This window comes from Hypanus sabinus, chromosome 9, assembly GCF_030144855.1.
Source record: "Hypanus sabinus isolate sHypSab1 chromosome 9, sHypSab1.hap1, whole genome shotgun sequence".
Lineage (NCBI taxonomy): Eukaryota > Metazoa > Chordata > Chondrichthyes > Myliobatiformes > Dasyatidae > Hypanus > Hypanus sabinus.
This window is the reverse complement of record NC_082714.1, coordinates 85627067-85646423: the sequence shown is the minus strand read 5'-3', so window position 1 is coordinate 85646423 and position 19357 is coordinate 85627067. Positions and strand designations below refer to the sequence as shown.

At 47.4% G+C, this 19357-nt stretch overlaps 1 protein-coding gene across 3 annotated transcripts in view; it reads left to right on the top strand.

The window, feature by feature from the left end:
• Window positions 1-232: 232 nt before the first annotated feature.
• Window positions 233-19357, top strand: part of adar (adenosine deaminase RNA specific) — a 120355-nt gene continuing 101230 nt past the window's right edge. The window contains exon 1 of one of the 3 annotated variants that reach the window (XM_059980040.1): window positions 233-451. The gene's annotated coding sequence lies outside the window, so the exon portion shown is untranslated. Of the gene's footprint in view, window positions 452-550; window positions 690-19357 lie in introns of those variants that run through there. The other 2 variants (XM_059980037.1, XM_059980039.1) reach the window with 2 other exon arrangements.

Below are 19357 nucleotides of genomic sequence, written 5' to 3'. Positions count from 1 at the left end.
TTTCCCTGGGAAGTGGGTGGTACTATCTCAAAGTATGTTTTGAGTTCATCTGTATGTGGCTGCAAAACTGTTCCCTCCAGCGTCTATAGGGGAATAGACAGTTGATGTTTCGGGCGGAGATCCTTCGCAACTGGAAGGGGGGGCAGAAACCCGAATGTAGGATGGAGTGAACGAAGGAGAAGTATATGCTGCCAGGTGATAGGTGAAACCAGATGGGGAGGGAATGAAGGCTCATGGTCAATGATAATTTCTGATTCCTTACTCATGGGAGTACGGCGGCTTGACATTCCTGCCTTGATCAATGATGGCCGCCCACCCTTCCAGTTGGCTTCAAGGCCGCAATATACAGGCGGGCTCTCCTGCGCGTTGCCAGCACTCTGGGCCGAGAAGCCTCCCGCCTGCCCCTATCGGACGGAGGTAGCAAGTGCCGGATTGGTCTGCGAGAGGAGGAGTGAGTAATGAAGGTGGGGGGGGGGAGGGGGCGGGGGAATGGAGGGGAGGGCTATTATCATTTGAAGGAAGGAAGCAATAGGAGCCGGTGTCTGGGAGGGGGGTGAAAGAGGGAGGTGTTGGGGGAGGGGAGGGGGAAAGAAAAAACGTGGGAGCGAATCAGAGACGCAAGAGCCGCCCGGCGCTGCGGAGCGTCGGTCAGAGCCCGAGGAATACGCCGGCGCCTGCGGCCTAAGCCGGTAAATGAGAGCCCGCCGCCTGTGCACGGATGGTTGTGGGGAGGGTGGAAGGAAGAGAGGGAGGCGGAGGAGAGATTGTTTGGTCGCCGGGAGCGGGCGGGAGACGGGATGGAATCGCGCCGGAAGGACCAACCACCGGAGAGCACGAGGGCGCCGCTTGGGGTGGGGGTCACTGGAGGCCCCGGCCTCTGCATAGTTTATACTGGGGGGTCGCTCAGTGGCGGCTAGATGGTTTGTTTATGTACATTGGGGGTTGTTTACCGGAGGGTATATTGAGTGTGTGTGGCGGGGGGAAGAGAGATGTACTTGCGCGCTCCCGAGCCGTTAAATCTCTCCCTCCTCCCCTCACCACGGCCTTGTGCACGTGCGCCTTCAACCTCCGCCCTCGGCGGGAAAACCTCGCCCGCGCAATCAGCGTGAACGCGCGCCCACATCATCTCTTCCCCTCCTCATCCCCATTTCCCCACCACAGTATCTCCCTCCCCTTTTCACCCCTCGCTCCAGTCCCATCAGCTGCCCTCCCCAACTTACCCCTCATCCGCAGTCCCCTTCACCTCCCCCCCCAACTTGACCACCTCTCTCTCCTCCTTCCTTTCCACACACCTATCCTGACATGGATTCTCAACCCCAAACGTCTGCCATCCCTCTGCCTCAGCAGATGCTTTTTGACGCACTGAGATCCTTCAACACTGTTAGCTTTTAATCCACCATGTCAGAGTCTTTGTGAAAGTTTCCATCTACCTTCCACTTTTTATATTCAAAGTGACTTCAGATGTAGAAGTGAACTTTTCACATTTCCTGCTTTTATTGTAAAAGTAGATTTGTAAAACTTCATAGAGTCATAGAGACAGCATGGAAACATACCTCTGAGTCCTTGCCAGCTTTCAACTACCCATTTACTTTAATTCCTTCAGTTATGCTTTTCCTGTTCCCATCAACTTCCCCCTGATTCTCCTGTTCACCCACACACTGGGGGAGATTTTGAGTGCTGAATTGGTGCCACAGTAATGTAATGGTTAGTGCAAAGCTCTTACAGCTCGGATATTCTGGAGTTCAGGCGCTGTCTGTCAGGAGTTTGTACGTTCTCCCCTTTTCTGTGTGGGATTCTACCGGGAGCTCCAGCTTCCTCCCATATTCTGAAGATGCATCAATTCATAGGTTAATTGGTGGTTGTAAATTGTCCTGTGATCAGCTAGGGTTAAATAGATGGGTTGCTGGGCGGTACAGCTCATTGGTCCAGAAGGGCCTGTTCTGCTCTGCATCTCTAAATAATCTATCACCTTTGTGATGTGGGAGGGAATCCGTGCAGTCACAGGAAAAACATGCAGACAGCTCTGGAGGTCAGGTTTGAACCTGCATCTGACATTGTGAGACTCTACGAGCTGCGCCACTATCTAGGGAGGCAAATTTGCAAACTGTGCATGTGGGTGTTTATTAATCTTGCCCTGCATTTTCTGGGATTGCCTGTGGGGTTGCTCAAGTGAATGTGTTGTTTAATAATGATTTGCATTGCTATGAATTATTCTACTGCTCAGATATGGTCGTGTTTGCGGCCTTATGTCACTTTGAGCTGCAGTTAATGCCATGCAGTATTCTGCTACCTTGCGGTTTTGTAAAGGTGCATTTGAGTTAGAGCGTGATATTATTCTGCTGCTGAGGTGCAGTTGTAATAATGCAGTAGAGCTGTTGAGGTGACTTGCGTATACAGTTGGAGCATTATTTTATTATTAAATGGTAGTTTGTTAATAAGTGACATTCACTGGCTGGATTTAATAGCTTCAGACACTTTAGTGCCTGCTGCTCATCCACATTTAAAGTCAGATCATAGTTTCTCATTTTGAATTTCTCATCTGGAAATTGCAAATTAATCTCTTGTGGTATTTGCATTATTTGACATCTACATATCTATATAACATTGGCATTAGGAAATGGCCCGATTCTGTTGTGAGTATTTTGAAGTTAGTCAAATATTTAACTGTAGTTGCAAGTGCTTGTATATTTTTGGTTTAAATTTGTTTTAATCACATTTATTCAGTTACTCTTGGGTGTTTTTGCAGTTCTGGGTGCTAAAAGTCACAAGCAGCATATTATTTTTATATATTTAAAGTTCTCGCCTTATTTGGAACACTATACTGCCGGCAGAATCTCACTAGTGCTTTATGTATTTTTAACCTACTCAGTTTTTGTTCATTTTCAAACCAGTATTTGCGACTTTGGCTGTATATTGTAGAGAGTAAGCATTTATTTTTATTTGACTATTGTTGGAGAGATAATTGAAAAGTTATATTCCTGGTAGTTTTATTTTTTAAAATGTGAACTATGGATGAAATTAGCACAGAGTATCTGTTGCTTGTGTATCATTGGCCTATGGATATTAAAAATCTACTAATTGCCATTTACCAGTCAAGGCATAGATCCCAAGGAATCTTCCCAGAATGGTAATAGTGAAATTAGGATTTAACAATAAATGGTCAGTTTAGTCTATTGTAATTTGCTAGAAAAAATATATTGTTGAATCTGTGATAAAAATTCCACAAAAAGTATTGGACATGGCCCAGTCCATAATGAGTAAAGCCATCCCAGCTATTGAGCACATCTATGTGAAACACTGTCATAGTAAAGCAGCATCTATCATCAGGGACCTCCACTGCCCAGGACATGCGCTTTCTTTTTTGCTGCTGCCATCAGGATGAAGGTACAAGAGCCCTTTGGATTTACACAACCAGGATTAGGAATAGTTGCTACCTCTCAACCATCAGGCTCTTGAAGAAAAGGCATAACTTCACTTGCCCCATCATTGAAATATTCCAAAAACCAATGGACTCACTTTCAAGGACTCTTCATCTCGTGTTCTCAATAGTTATTTCTTATTTAAATATGTTATTGTTTCTTCTTTCTGTATTTGCATGGACTGTTGTCTCCTGCACTCTGGCTGAAAACACTAGTTTGGCAGCCATTCATTGTTTCTGTTATAGTTAATGTCCTATAGCAGTGGTTCCCAACCAGTGGGCCGCAAAGCATGTGCTACCAGGCCGCGAGAAAACGATACGAGTCAGCTGCACCTTTCCTCATTCCCTGTCACGCCCATGAGGTCATCAGTCGCCTAAATGCAATGATACCCTAGCGCCAGGGATCACTGGTTGGCCTTGGGTAACCGTCCGGCGAGAAGTGCTGATGCTACCGGCTTGGAGTGCGGACAGATGGGCGCCGCCTCTAAACCTGTTTACCACACCGAATGTTCGTGGGGATCCCGGTGCTAAAATATTAGCAGACAACCTAATTTGGGCTCAGGGTTTCGTAAGTAGCAGAGCAGCGACCTCACTGCGATCTACTGAAAGTCATCCCTCTAGCCAAACTTTTGTCGGCCAATAGATCCTACAAGGGGGCGGGTGCGTGCCCTGTCTCACTCCTTGCTCGCTCAGTCGCCCACTCCGGACTGTGACCGCCGTGGCCCCGGTACGGGGACCTCTGGCCCTTGTCCTCTCACTGATGTGTTGCAATGATTTTATATGTTCATACGAGGAAAATAAGTGCTGTGTGTTTAATATCCAAATGTTACTTAAAATGTTATGATGCTATTCTTATAAGTGAGTTATAATTGATTTATCACTATGTTCATGCGAGGAAAATATGCGTGGTTTAATATTAAATTCGTTAGATAAACCCTTTTAGAAACAAAAATTGAGTGTATTGGCCATTTATAAGTGACTTATCGTTGACTTACCACCTATATTCCGGTCGATATTAACACCCACACCGCCCCCACCCCACCCCTGGTCTGAGGCAAGAATATTTAAACCAGTCCGCGGTGCAAAAAAAGATTGGTGACCCTTGTCCTGTAGTTTTGTTGAGTATGCCCACAAGGAAAGGCAAATGAGTCTCAGGGTTGTCTATTGTGACAAATATGTACATTGATAATAAAATTTACTTGAACTTTGAATTCGTACTCGTGACAACTATGCTATAAGACATAGGAGCAGAATTATGACCATTGAGTCTGCTCTGCCTTTCCATCGTGGCTGATTTATTATCCTTCTCGACCCCATTCTGCTGTCTTCTCCCCATAAACTTTGATGCCCTTACCAATTAACAGCCTATTTTAAAATATACCCAATGACTTGGTCTTCACAGCTGTCTGCGGCAATGAATTCTGCAAACTCACCATCCTCTGGCTAAAGAAATTCCTCCTCATCTCTATTCTAAAGGGATGTGTCTCTATTCTGAGGCTGTATGCTTTGGTGCTAGTCTCCCTCACTGTAGGAAACATCCTCTTCACGTCCATTCTTTGCCTTTGGATACATGATAGGTTTGAATGAGACTTCCCCTCCCCCCCCCCCCATTCTTCTAAACTCCAGCAAGTACAGGCCTAGATACTACTCATATGTTAACCCTTTTGTTCCCGGGATCATTCTTGTGAACCTCCTCTGCACCCTTTCTTAGATAAAAGACCCAAAACTGCTCACCCTACTCCAAATAAATGCTCAAGATATTTAGCTGGTGGTTTCATGTATTGTCTTTGTACAGCTACTGCTGGAACTCCCTTTTTCACCTGGTGTTAGAGGAGGGCACATGATTCCTAGTCATTGATGGACAGCTGACTGTTAGTGTGCCTGGACTGATCTGGGGTCTGTTATGATAGTGTAATCAACACTCTGCGCCATTACCTGGTTGATTTTTTAATTTGGCTAGAGTCCTTCATTGTCCCGGTCCTAGGAATATTTGATGAAATTGTATAGAAGGTTGTTTATAGTACATCCTATGCCATACCTGCACAGGACATATTTGATGTGACAGTGTATAGGAAGCTGAATACCATCAAATCGTAGTTACTCCAGGAATCCACACTGTCACTGAGATAAATCTGATTCGAAAAGCTAACTTCAAGATGGCATGCCAATCTGGACTAGTGTTTGATTTTGTTTCTTGTTTTTTGAGAAGTAATTTAAGTGCATCAGATGTGGTTCAGAAGAATCAGATCCGAGTTTCAGTTAATGAAGGGCATTACAGATCCTTATCTCTGAATTTGAAGCCCGCATTGCTATCTATGTCACAGAAATGGTAACAAGCACCACCTTTGGGATGAGTATCAAGAGGTGCTTGTGCCGGGCTTTCAAGCAGGTCAGCACACTGTGCAATAACATTCTGAAATGTTTGAAGGCAAGTGTCCAATTTCTAGTAACTCCAGTTGGACTTTGTTGTCCCAGTGGCCCAAAGGCTACTCTCTGTTCCACTCTCTGACCCTTGACAAAAAATTTCCAAGTACACTGGTCAACCTTGGCTGTACATGTTGTGACTTCAGGGAACAATTAAATTTACATGAGGGAACTTTTTTAACTGTACAAGATGTTTGAGAAATGTATGGGCGTGTATTGTTCACTGAAAATTATTTGAAGTGCGATGTATTTGGGGAAACTCCACTTGTAATTGCCATTTTCACCTGAGTCTTTTTCACAGAAGACAGCGTTTACTCGAGTGCTTTCCAAACCTTTTGAGTGGATTGTTTGGCTGACGAGGCAAATATTTTCATGTGGAAAAAATAAATTGGGGCACCTAAACATGTCTCATTGGTTGCCATGAAAGTCACCCTCCCTGATGTGTAATTGGACAAGCCGTGGGAATGACATCAGCTGGGGACGTTGCTTTTGGCATTGTGAGTAAGGGGGTGTGGTGGGTGTGATGGACATTCAGGGGCTTGCTGAATGGAGAGGAGGGAGTGGGAGGTCCATGGCTCCGTTCTTGATTGCTCTTTGGTAGATTGTGCTCACGTTTGGATTGTGGTGAGCTGGGTTGAAATTTGGCCATGTTTCTTATCCCCAGAGGTCTTGCTGACAAAATGCACGTCTGTAGCTGGCTGCTGAGGGTTGAACTGGTCAGTTTTTACATCTTTCAATCGGATGTCTCACTTTCAAGAGGGCAGGATGGTTGGATAACAGTTGATGTAACGCTTTACAGCACCAGCTTTAAGATTGGGGTTCAATTCCCTGCGCTGTCTGTAAGCAGTTTGTAAACTCTCCCCGTAACCACGTGGGTTTCTTCCAGGTGCTCCAGTTTCCTCTCACGTTCCAGAGATGTACGAGTTGGGTTTAGTGACTTATGGACAGGCTGTGTTGTCTCTGGAAGCATGACAACACTTGTGGCCTACCCCAGCGCAATCCTTGGACTGTGTTGTTAACACAAAGCAACACCTTTCACTGGATATTAGTATGAGAAATAAGGCTAATCTTTCTATGTCAACAATGATTATAGTGACTCTTGCATGTAGTCAATTTTGGCTATTAGTTGAGTATCCTTCTCAAACTTGTCTCTGACAAATACAAAACCGCTCCATGAAGACGTGCAAACCATGATTTAAACCAGAGGGTCTACAACAAACATGATGTAGACTGGGCGCCACAGTAGTGTCGCGGTTAGTGCAACGGTATTACAGCTTGGGCCATTTCGGACTTGAATTCTGGTGTTCTTTAAGGAGACTGTATGTCCTCCCGTAGTGAGTAGGTTAATTGGTCAATTTAAATTGTCCTGTAATTAGGTTAGGGTTAATTGGATTTGTCAGGGGTGGCATGGCTCAAAGGTCTGGAAGGGCCTATTCTGTGCTGTATGGTTAAATGAAATATAAAAATACATGGCTCTGTCATCTTTCGAGAGCTTGTTGTTGTACCCTGTCCATCAGCTCCATCACAGCAGGAAATTGAGAAACTCTGCAAACTAATTTGCTTCCACTCTGAAGCCAAGGGTGTCCCAATCTCTCATCACCCCAATTTGAGGTTGGCAATAATACCACTAGGAATTGTGCAGTCACTTTCCATATTTTGAGAGTGTCTCTCAGTAAAGGGGGATGCTGACAACGAAAATACCATCAACTTCTGTACGGCTCTATAGCTTTTGGCCACCTGACATGTTTGAAAAACCCAAAGTAACGCAGGTTGCAGTTACGCCTGAACTTGTGCGCCTCTGAACCGTTGGCTACCCACAGCATGCACCTCAAAACACTGATAAATCGGTTTATAATTGTCACGAGTACCGAGGTGCAGCAAAAAGGTTCGTTTTGCAAGCTGCCCAGTCTGATCAGTTCATTACTAGTTAGTTGTAGAATACACCTTCTTGTGCTACTTGGACACGTCTTCAGTGCTGAACACGGGGTCGTAAAATGTTTTGGGTCTTTAATCATCAGGCACCCTTGCCCGGGTGACCCAGCCAGAGGTGGACAGTGTATTGAGGTAGAACAAGGTAAAATAACAACAGAGTGCAGAATAAAGATTAACGGCTGCAGAGAAAGTGCAGTGGAGTGGGACAATAATAGATTGTGCTGTTCAGAGGACACTTCATCGTACTAGGGGACAATTAAACATAGAATAGTACAGCACATTACAGGCCCCTCGGCCCACAATGTTGTGCCGACCCTCAAACCCTGCCTCCCATATAACCCCCCCCCACCTTAAATTCCTCCATATACCTGCCTAGTAGTCTCTTAAACTTCACTAGTGTATCTGCCTCCACCACTGACTCAGGCAGTGCATTCCACGCACCAACTGCTCTCTGAGTAAAAACTTTCCTCTAATATCCCCCTTGAACTTCCCTCCCCTTACCTTAAAGCCATGTCCTCTTGTATTGAGCAGTGGTGCCCTGGGGAAGAGGCGTTGGCTGTCCACTCTGTCTATTCCTCTTAATATCTTGTACACCTATATCATGTCTCCTCTCATCCTCCTTCTCTCCAAAGAGTAAAGCCCTAGCTCCCTTAATCTCTGATCATAGTCCATACTCTCTAAACCAGGCACCATCCTGGTAAATCTCCTCTGTACCCATTCCAATACTTCCACATCCTTCCTATATAGTGAGGCGACCAGAACTGGACACAGTACTCCAAGTGTGGCCTAACCAGAGTTTTATAGAGCTGCATCATTACATCGCGTCTCTTAAACTCTATCCCTCGACTTATGAAACACCCAATAAGCTTTCTTAACTACCCTATCTACCTGTGAGGTAACTTTCAGGGATCTGTGGACATGTTCCCCCAGATCCCTCTGCTCCTCCACACTACCAAGTATCCTGCCTTTTCAATTCAAGAGTCAATAAGAGTGGGATAGAAACTGTCCTTAAGCCTGGTGTTTTGGGCTTTTGGGGAAAAGGCAGTGTCTGGGTTTGGTGGGATTTTGATTATGCTGACTTCTTTGCCAATGCAGCGGGAATGTAGACAGAGTCCATGGAGCGGAGGCTGGCTTCCAAATGTGCTGAGCAGTGGCCACAACTCTGTGGTTTCTTGTGGTCAAGTGGAAGGCAGTTACCATACCAACCATGATGCATTAAAATAGGATGCTATCTGTTGTGCATTGATAAAATTCAGTGATGAGGTGACAGAAGCGTGCTAAATTTCTTTAGCCGCCTTTTGAAGAAGTAGAGGCACTGGTAAGCTTTCTGGGCCATGGCGTTAATGTGGTTGGACAGATTGGGTGCTTCTAACTCTCTATCCTGTCAACCTCATCACTATTGATATAGGCAGGAGCGTGTCCACCATCCCCCTTCCTGAAATCAATGACCACCCTTTTGGTGCCGGCATCAGAATGAGGTTTATTGTCACTGGCATATATTGTGAAATTTGTAGTTAAGTTAAATATGTCGTGCAAAAGTGGCAATTAAAGGAAGTAGTGAGGTAGTGTTCGTGGGTTCAATGCCCATTCAGAAATTGGATGGCAGAGGGGAAGAAGCTGTAGTTGAATTACTGAGTGTGTGCCTTCAGCCTTCTGTACCTCCTTCCTGACAGTAGCAAAGAAAAGAGGGCACATGATGGGTGCCCTTCGTCTTTTTGAGGCATCGCTCTTTGAAGCTGTCCTGGATACCATGGAGCCTGTTGCCCATGATAGAGCTACAACTCTGCAGCTTACTTTGATCCTGAGCTGTAGCCTCCCAGACAGTGATACAGTTAGAACACTCTCCACAGTACATCTGTAGAAATCTGCCAGGAGACATTCCTTACTGAGTTGTTGTTCTTCCTTGCATGTGATTATTCAAAATGGAGGATGAGCATTTGGGATGCCACGGAAAGCCTCATGCCCCTCAAGAAGCTGAGTTTTTAAAAAAAAAGCTGAAGATTACCACCCCATCTGCCCGTAAGGAATCTGCTGTCCCTGCCATGGCAGTGTCTGCTGTTCCCATGTTGGCCTCATGACCAACCCCAAAGCCCACAAAACCAGAGGGGAGGCACTCCACCCTGAGGGGTGAGAAGTAGACGTATCTGGAAGGGAAGCGGTGATTGATCGCCTGATGATGCTCGTAGAGTGAGGAGCTTGACTGAGTTGAGACGGGAGCAAAAGAGGATTAATTGTTTGCAATTATATAAATTCTGAGTCTACTAAGGGTTGTTGGTTGCTGTTAGTTCATAGGGTCATTCTAATCCGGGCTTTGTTCCTCATTGTTGGCCAGATGGGCTCTGCCAGTAAAAGCTGCCTCATCAAGCAAAAATGCGAATCACAGCCAAAGGAATTTCTCCAGAAGTCCTGATGAAGGGTTTTGGACCAAAACATCAACTGTTTATTCCTTTCCATAGATACTGCCTGAACCACTGAGACCCTCCAGCATCTTGGCTGTCTTTCTGTGGATTTTCAGCATTGGCAGACTTTGTGTAAAGGAATTTCTTCATAACCTTTGCTAGAGTATTCATATTTTCACCAAGTTTCCTTTAGTCCAAAATAGTTGCATTTTTGCCATTTAAAAACGTGCTATGATAATGCTGCTTGACGTGTGTGTATGCACACACTCACATACATATACATGCTGTTGGATGAGGCCTGACATTGGCTCCTCACTAAATATAAAGCAGTAGATGGGTTGGATTGATTGACCTTGGAAAGCTATTTGGGAAATTTCATTATATTGATTCTTTGGTATCTTTATGGCCTCTGTATATAGGAATACATTTCCTAGCTGTCAGGATACATCAGTAATAGGACAAGTGTAACTTTTGTGACTCGGACCCTGGCACCGAATGTGTAATTTGCACACTGTAGGAAGCAGTTACATTGGGGCTATGTTAATGATGGCTCCACTTGTTTTCACTTGAAAATAGTTTTTTATTCATCCGATGTGGGCGTCTGCTGACAAGCCCAGTATCTGTTACTCATCCTTGGCTGTCTTTGTGTAGATGGTAGGGAGCTGTGCGAGTTGAAGATATTCTTACTGCTGTTATATTGGAAATTTCAGGTCGATGGGATTATGCAAAATAATGGCTTGTTATAGACTAAATGGGCTAAAGGGCCTCTTTCTGTGCTGTAGTGTTCTATGACTGAGTTTGTCCCGTTACAACGCAGGACCTTTCCAGTCAATGTGTCATATTATAGAAGGTGCCGCCTCTGTATTCTCTACCTTATCCCATGTAGTCAAGATTGAGTTTTGGGTGCTTGGGGAGCCGGGGTGTGTGGATTATACTCAGTCTTTGACCATGTCTTGCTGATACAGTGTGCACAGTATTGATAAACTTGGCAATCTCTGGGTGCTCAATGCATTTATACACAAGGACATAAGCAGGAAGAGGCCACTCAGTCCCTCGGGCTATCCCACTGTTCTACTTCCTGCTGGATCTCCTTACACCTTCAGGAAAGAGATCAAAAAACCTGTTTTCATCACACTTGGATATGCTCATAGATTAAACATCCACAGCCCTTGGAGGAAGAGAATTCCAAATGTACCTTAAATCTCACTATACAGGGGAAGCACAAGTTGAGCTGCTTGTGGATTGAAACAGTGATAGAAATTCACCATGCCTAAAAATTCTAGTATTTTTTTAGCAGCGTGGGGCGGTGGGAAATCCATAATAGTGGCTACTTTTGATGGGAAGGACTTTGTACCCTCTGTGGAGATGCGATGGCAGAGAAAGTCAATAATTGACAACCCAACTGGCATTTAACAGGATTAATAATCAACCCGTTTTGGTTTAAGTGCTCAAAAGGTGTGCATGTTCGAATTTGGATGCACTGGTGATAAGTATGTCATCCAGATAATAAAAATGAAAATCTAAGTCTTTTAATACACTGTCCATCAACCATTCGAAAGTCTGTGCTACATTTTTCAGCCCAAATGGCATGTTGGCATGTTCGCCCTTCGGGGTTGCCAGCTTTTCTGGGTCCAGTCTACGTGCAGTGGCATAAACTGGCAGGCCAGTTGTGAAAATATGGTGCTTGATCCCATGTTTTGTGACTGTCGTGGAAAATGTGGGTTTGGTGAGGTTTGTGAATTCATCCGGCAGTTGAGTAAGCTTACATGTGGTGGTACATACACTTGATAATTGTTGTGGGGAATTTACTGGGGGAGAAGGGTAATGACCCAAAATCCTTGACATCCACAAGACGGCAGTTCTAAAGGTCAGCCAGCAGTCCTTGGGCACACAGGAAATCTATGCCAAGCAGAGGTTTAGCCACTTGAACCAGAAAAAGTCCTAGCATATCACCGGTTGTGTCCCATAAGTCTGGATCTTGCTGCTATTGGTGGACTCCAGCAAGATTTCATTGCTCTTTGCCTTCTGGCTGACAGCACACTCACTTGTGCACCCGTATCAGCCTGAAACGGTGTCCATAATGAACAGTAGACGGCACTGGCAGCTGGAACCCACGATGTTCACATTCCTCTGTTGTCCCAATGCGCTGGCACTGTCGAAGCTGCAAAGTGGTCAGCACTTCCTAGCGTTCCTACCAGAGTGAGCGTGGTAACACATACCCGGCGTAATCTGTTTTGCAGCTGTGGGCGTCCTTATGTTGTGGGTCTTGCTGACCAGGTTTATTGAAGTAGAGAAAGGAGGAGGAATGATGCATCGCTGCCCGACTTGAGTGCAGACTCAGCCATTTTAGCAAGCTCCCTATAATGGGTGCGTTAACAGGGGCTGTGTGAACTTGATCAGGCATTTGCTGCATGAAGACTTATTTAAAAAATAAAGTAAGGATGGTGATTTGCCAAGAAAGACAGCATGTGGTCCATTAGTTACGATAGCTTAGCATTCCCGAGGCTGGGCAAGGAGAGCAACTATTTGGCATGCTCAGCCTCTGATAGTCCAAAAGTCTGTAAAAGGTGAGTTTTCAGCAATCAATATTTATCGTGTTTGGGTGGGTGTTGTAGCAGACTCCCCACTCTTGCAGCCGACTCCCCACTCTTGCAGCCGTGGGGTTATTGAGCGATGTTACTACATGGAAATATTTATTGGTGTCTGCTGAGATTTCTTGAAGCACGAATTGAACATCAGCTTGTACAAACCAAGTGATGGCATTTTGCTGTCAAAACTCTGGCAGCTTCAAAGCAACTGCGTTGGCCGGCATGTTGGATAACTTTGGAATCATCCTAGTGCATCGGGGTCACCCAGTGGAGGTTTTTGTAAATAAAATGGCGGTGGCACCTTGTGTTTCAGAAAAGCCATAGCAGCCTATTTATTGAGTACCTGAAGACTGAACACAAAGTGTACTGAAAAAATGCCCTTCACGTAATTCTGCCATCATGGCAGACTGACCTTTTAAAGTGAAACCCCAGCTCAATGTTAGTGGTTGTGAATTATGTACATTTCCACCAATTACGTTACCCTACAGTGCAATGAGAAGAGAGCATGTCCTGGATGATGGGGGCCCTTAATGATGGATGCTGCCTTTTTGGGGTATTGTAGCAATGTGCTGTGCTACACACAGCGCTGAAATAACGACACGCAGTCGGTAAGTCGTTTCGAGACTAGTTTATTCAAACTTCGCGGCGCTGGCATTTAATCCCTAGCGCCCGCCCTCTCCGGGCAGAAATGACATCAGAGGTGCATTGCCAAACTCTCCCCCCGCGTGCTGGCTATTTGTGAGCCGGTTCGCCTGCGCAGAAAGTGGGTCGCCACATAACCCCCCCCAATGTCTACAGTCTGGATCAGCCTCTGTTTGGGAGCTCTGCCTCTGCGCCACGGTGCCTGAACCTCGACCGGCTGCACCAAGTCCACATGGGCTGGTTTGAGTCGGTCCACCGTGAAAACTTCCTCTCTCCCCCCAGTGTCCAGAACGTATGTGGACCCGTTGTTGTTGATCACCTTGAATGGCCTCTCGTACAGCCGCTGTAGCGGTGCCCAGTGTCAGCCCCTTCGTACAAACACAAACACAGTTCTGCAGGTCTTTGGGTACTTGAGTCGGGGTCCGTCCATGCTGTGAAGTTGGTACGGGGGCCAGGTTGCCTTGCCTTTCGCATAGCCTGACCAGGACTGCTGCAGGTTCTTCCTCTTGCCTCCTTGGGGCTGATACGAACTCTCCCGGGACGGCCGGGGCGTGCTGTACACCAACTTGGCCGACGAGGCATGCAGATCCTCTTTGGGCGCTGTATGAATTCCAACCAGGGAAGCTCGTTCACCCAGTTAGGTCCTCTCAGGGGGGCCATGAGAGCTGACTTCAAGTGACGGTGGAAGTGTTCCACTAGTCCATTCGACTGTGGGTGGTAGGCAGTAGTGTGGTGTAGCTGCATTCCTAACAGGCTGGCCACAGCCGACCACAGGCTGGAGGTGAACTGGGTGCCTCTGTCAGAGGTAATGTGAGCCGGTACTCCAAAGCATGCTACCCAGGTTGCAATCAGTGCTCGGGAGCAGGAATCAGCAGATGTGTCGGTGAGCGGGACTGCCTCTGGCCACCTCGTGAACCGGTCTACCATAGTTAGGAGGTACAGTACTCCTCAGGGGCCCACGGTATCCACATGAATGTGGTCGAACCTCCGGTGGGTGGGTTCGAACTGCTGTGGCGGGGCTTTACTGTGCCGCTGCACCTTGGCTGTTTGGCACTGCGCACACGTTCTGGCCCATTCACTGACCTGCTTGCGAAGTCCATGCCATGCGAACTTGCTGGAGACCAGCCGGACAGTTGTCCCGATAGATGGGTGTACCAAACCATGTACGGAGTCGAAAACTTGCAGCCTCCAGGCTGCCGGGACGATGGGGCGAGGTTGGCCGGTAGCCACATCTCACAGGATGGTCCTCTCACCTGGGCCTACGAGAAAGTCCTGCAGCTGCAAACCCGAGACTGTGGTCCTGTAGCTGGGCATCTCGTCGTCTGCCTGCTGCGTCTCAGCCAATGCTGCAGAGTCCACCCCCAGGGACAGGGCCTGGACAGCTGGTCTGGAGAGTGCGTCTGCCACTACGTTGTCCTTTCCCGAGACGTGCTGGATGTCCGTCTTGTACTCGGAGATGTAGGACAGATGTCGGTGCTGGCGAGCCAACCAGGGATCAGACACCTTCGTGAACGCGAAGGTCAACAGTTTGTGGTCCATGAACGCAGTGAATGGCCTGCCTTCTAAGTAGTACCTGAAATGCCAGATTGCCAGATACACTGCCAACAGCTCCCGGTCGAAAGCACTGTACTTGAGTTCGGGTGGTCATAGGTGCTTGCTGAAGAACGCCAGGGGTTGCCAGCGCCCCTCGATGAGCTGCTCCAGCACCCCACCGACTGCTGTGTTGGATGCGTCCACCGTGAGGGCAGTCGGAACGTCCGTTCTGGGGTGCACCAGCATCGCGACATCTGCCAAGGCTTCCTTGGCTTTAACGAAAGCGGCCGCAGCCTCCTCGTCCCAAGTAATGTCCCAATCGTCCCAAGTAACCCGACATCAGGGTGTACAAAGGGTGCATGATACAGGCTGCTGAGGGGAGAAAACGATGGTAGAAGTTCACCATACCAACGAACTCCTGCAGGCCTTTGACTGTGTTGGGCCGGGCAAAGTGGCGGATCACATCTACCTTGGTGGGCTGAGGTGTTGCCCCGTCTTTGGTAATCCTGTGGCCCAGGAAATCGATGGTATCGAGACCGAACTGGCACTTGGCCGGGTTGATCGTGAGGCTGAAATCACTCAGGCAGGAGTAGAGCTGGCGGAGGTGGGACAGATACTCCTGGCGACTACTGCTGGCTATAAGGATGTCATTCAAATAGATGAATGCAAAGTCCAGGTCGCGTCCCACCGCATCCATTAGCCACTGGAACATCTGTGCGGCATTCTTCAGGCCGAACAGCATTTGGAGGAATTTGAACAGGCCGAACGGGGTGATGAGTGCTGCTTTGGGGATGTCTTCAGGGTGATGGTATCCCCGGACGACGTCTACTTTAGAAAAGATTCTTGCCCCATGCAGGTTTGCTGCAAAGTCCTGTATGTGCGGCACGGGGTAGCGGTCTGGAGTTGTAGCCTCGTTCAGTCTGTGGTAGTCGCCACACAGTCTCCAGCCCCCAGCTGCTTTGGGCACCATGTGCAGGGGGGAGGCCCAGGGCTGTTGGACCTCTGTACGATCCCCAATTCCTCCATCCTCTTGAACTCCTCCTTTGCCAGGCGGAGCTTTTCTGGGGGGAGCCTTCGTGCACGGGCATGGAAGGGTGGTCCCTGGGTCGGAATGTGGTGCTATACCCCGTGTCTGGGCATGGCTGCCATGAACTGCGGTGCCAGAATCGATGGAAAGTCTGCCGGGATTCTGGTGAATGTGTTGTCCAACAGCGTGATGGAGTCCAGGTGTGGGGCCGGCAACTTGGCTTCACCCAGGGAGAACGTCTGGAAAGTCTCGGCATGTACCAGTCTTTTCCCTTGCAAGTCGACCAGCAGGCTGTGAGCTCACAAGAAGTCCGCCCCCAGGAGTAGTTGGGCGACCACGGACTGTGTGAAGTCACATGTGAACCGGCTGGTGCCGAATTGCAGCTGCACTGTGCGGGTGCCGTAGGTCCGTATCATGCTGCTGTTTGCGGTCCTCAGGGTGGGTCCTGGCTTCCTGTTGTGGGTGTCATACCCAGTCAGGGGCAAGACACTGATCTCCGCTCCGGTGTCAACCAAGAAGCAGCATCCCGACTGTTTGTCCCAGACGTACAAGAGGCTGTCCTGGTGGCCAGCTGCCATAGTCATTAGCGGCAGCTGGCCCTGGCCCTTGCAGGGCGGGCGACAATGGCGGGCTTTTATGCCCCACCACTGGTGGTAGAAACACCACTGTTCACTGGCCTCCTCACTCCTGCCTCTGTGTTGTGTGCGCCCCCCCAGCCGGGCCTTGTCTGATCTACTGTTGGGCACGTGGCCTGGTAATCTGACCGATGGACGCCACGCTCTCCCTCTTGGCTATCCACAGCACGTCTGCCCGGGCCACCACCTTCCAGGGGTCGCTGAAATCTGCGTCAGCCAGCAGCAGATGTATGTCCTCGGGCAGTCGCTCTAGGAACACTTGTTCGAACATGAGGCAGGGCTTGTGTCCGTCAGCCAGGGACAGCATCTCGTCCATCAATGCTGACGGCAGTCTGTCTCCCAAACCATCCAGGTGAAGCAGGCGGGCACCTCGCTCACGCCGTGGGAGGCCAAAGGTCCCAATGAGCATCGCTTTGAATGCTTCATATTTGCCTTCTTCCGGGGGTGACTGTATGAAATCCGCAACCTGGGAGGCAGTCTCCTGGTCAAGGGCGCTCACCACGTGGTAGTAACGCATAGAATCTGCTGAATCTGGAACTGGGTTTCTGCTTGGCTAAACCACATGTGTGGTCGCAGCTTCCAGAAAGTCAGCAGTTTTAGCGAAACTGCGTGAACAGATGAAGAGTCGGTCATCTTTGGTCCAAATCCCATTTGGACCGTCGGGGTCACCAATGTATCGATTGTGCTACACACAGCGCTGAAATAATGACACGCAGTCGGTAAGTCGTTTCGAGAAATAGTTTATTCAAACTTCGTGGCGCTGGCATTTAATCCCTAGCGCCTGCCCTCTCTGGGCGGAAATGACGTCAGAGGTGCATTACCAAAGTCTCCCCCTGCGCGTTGGCTATTTGTGAGCCGGTTCGCTTGTGCAGAAAGTGGGTCGCCACAGTATCACCTTTTGAAGGTGTGCTAGTGCTCATAATGGAGCTGGCAGCGTTCACAACTTTCTGCAGCTTTTCCCCAATCCTGTGCCCTTCCATACCAGACGGTGTTGCAACCAGTTAGAAGCTCTCCACGCTACACCTGTAGAAATTTGATTGCCTTTGGTGGCGTACCAATTATTCTCAAAATCCTAATGAAATATAGCCGCTGTCATGCCTTCTTTGTAATCGCATCAGTATATTGAGCCCAGGATAGATCCTTAGCAATATTGACACCCAGGAACTTGAAACTGCTCATCTTTTCCATCTCTTGATGAGGACTGATGGGTTTTCTCTTAAGTTCCCCTTTCTGAAGTCCACAATCAGTTCCTTGGTCTTGCTGACATTGAGTGAAGGTTGTTGCTGTGACACCACTCAACCAGCTGATCTATCTCACTCCTGTACGCCTCCTTGTCACCATCTGAAATTTTGCTAACAATGGTTGTGTCATCAGTAAATTTATAGATGGCATTTGAGTTGTGCCGAGCCACTGATCGTGGGTGTAGAGAGTAGAGCAGTGGGCTACGCACACAACACTAGCAGTGTTGATTGCCTTGGCTTTCATCAGTTAATTAGCCAACTTCACTAGTGTATTTCAGATTCAGTATTGAGTGTTACTGTTCTCTGATCCATTTCACAGGGCCTCCTGGTGACCAAATTTACAAAGTTTTCTCAATGAATTTTATTTTATTTTGAAGAGTTAGAACATAGAATATAGATCAGTATGGTATAGTACAAGTCCTTCAGCTCATGATGTTATACAACTTTTAAACATACTCCAGGATAATCTAGCCCTTCTCTCTCACATAGCCTTCCATTTTTCTATCATCTATGTGCCTATCTAAATGTCTCTTAAATGTCTATCACCACTCCTGGCAGCAGAGTCCAAGCACCCACTACTCTCAGTTTATTAAAAAAAAATTACCTCTGACATTCCCCCTATACTCTCTAACAGACACCTTAAAGGGTTTTGCATGATGGATGCTGCCGCCTTGAAGATGTCTTCGAGAGACATGACCATTCACAGTGCTGTGGAAATGCGGATTTTTTTTTGTGCCTATTTTGAAACTTGGCACTCTGCATTGGATAGAGTAAGGATGAATTTCGTTCAACTGAATTTGTAGCTAACTATTCCTCCCACCCGCAGTTGAAAAATTGTCTGTACTTGGCTTTGTTGAGGTGGGGCTGATGTGCAACTGACCCCATTTTGCTTATCACGATCTTTAATGGCTGTATTAAAGCAGAGATCAGTCTGCTAAATTGATGCTGACATCGTTGGCACCAGTCGCTTTCGTAATCCACGCTTGTATTGCAGCACTGCTATTCCTTGGTAAGTGAAGCTGATTGAATTTCTGACCTTGTAGCAATGGGCAAGTGATAAATGAACATTAATATACTGATGTGCTGATTTCTCTGGAGACCAGTTGTACAGCCAGCTGGGAGTTAACAGTGGAGACAAAATAGCAAGTTAGATGTTCATTGTAAAGAGCTATTTGTTCCTTTCTTCTGGTTGTGATATTTTTAATGTCTGCCAACATAAGACAGCAGAATTGGACCATTTGGCCCATTGAATCTCCTCTACCAGTCCATCATGGTTAATTTATTACCCCTCCCATTGCCATTCTTCTGTCTTCTTGCCATTACCTTTGACATCCTGACTAATCAGCCTCAACTTTAAATATACCCAATGACTTGGCCTCGTCAACTGTCTGTGCACTGAATTTCACAAATTTACCACTTCTTGACTAAATAAATTCTTCCTCATTTCTGTTTTAAAGGGAAGTCCCTCTGTTTTGAGGTAATGCCCTCTGGTCCTAGTCTACCTCACTATTGGAAGCA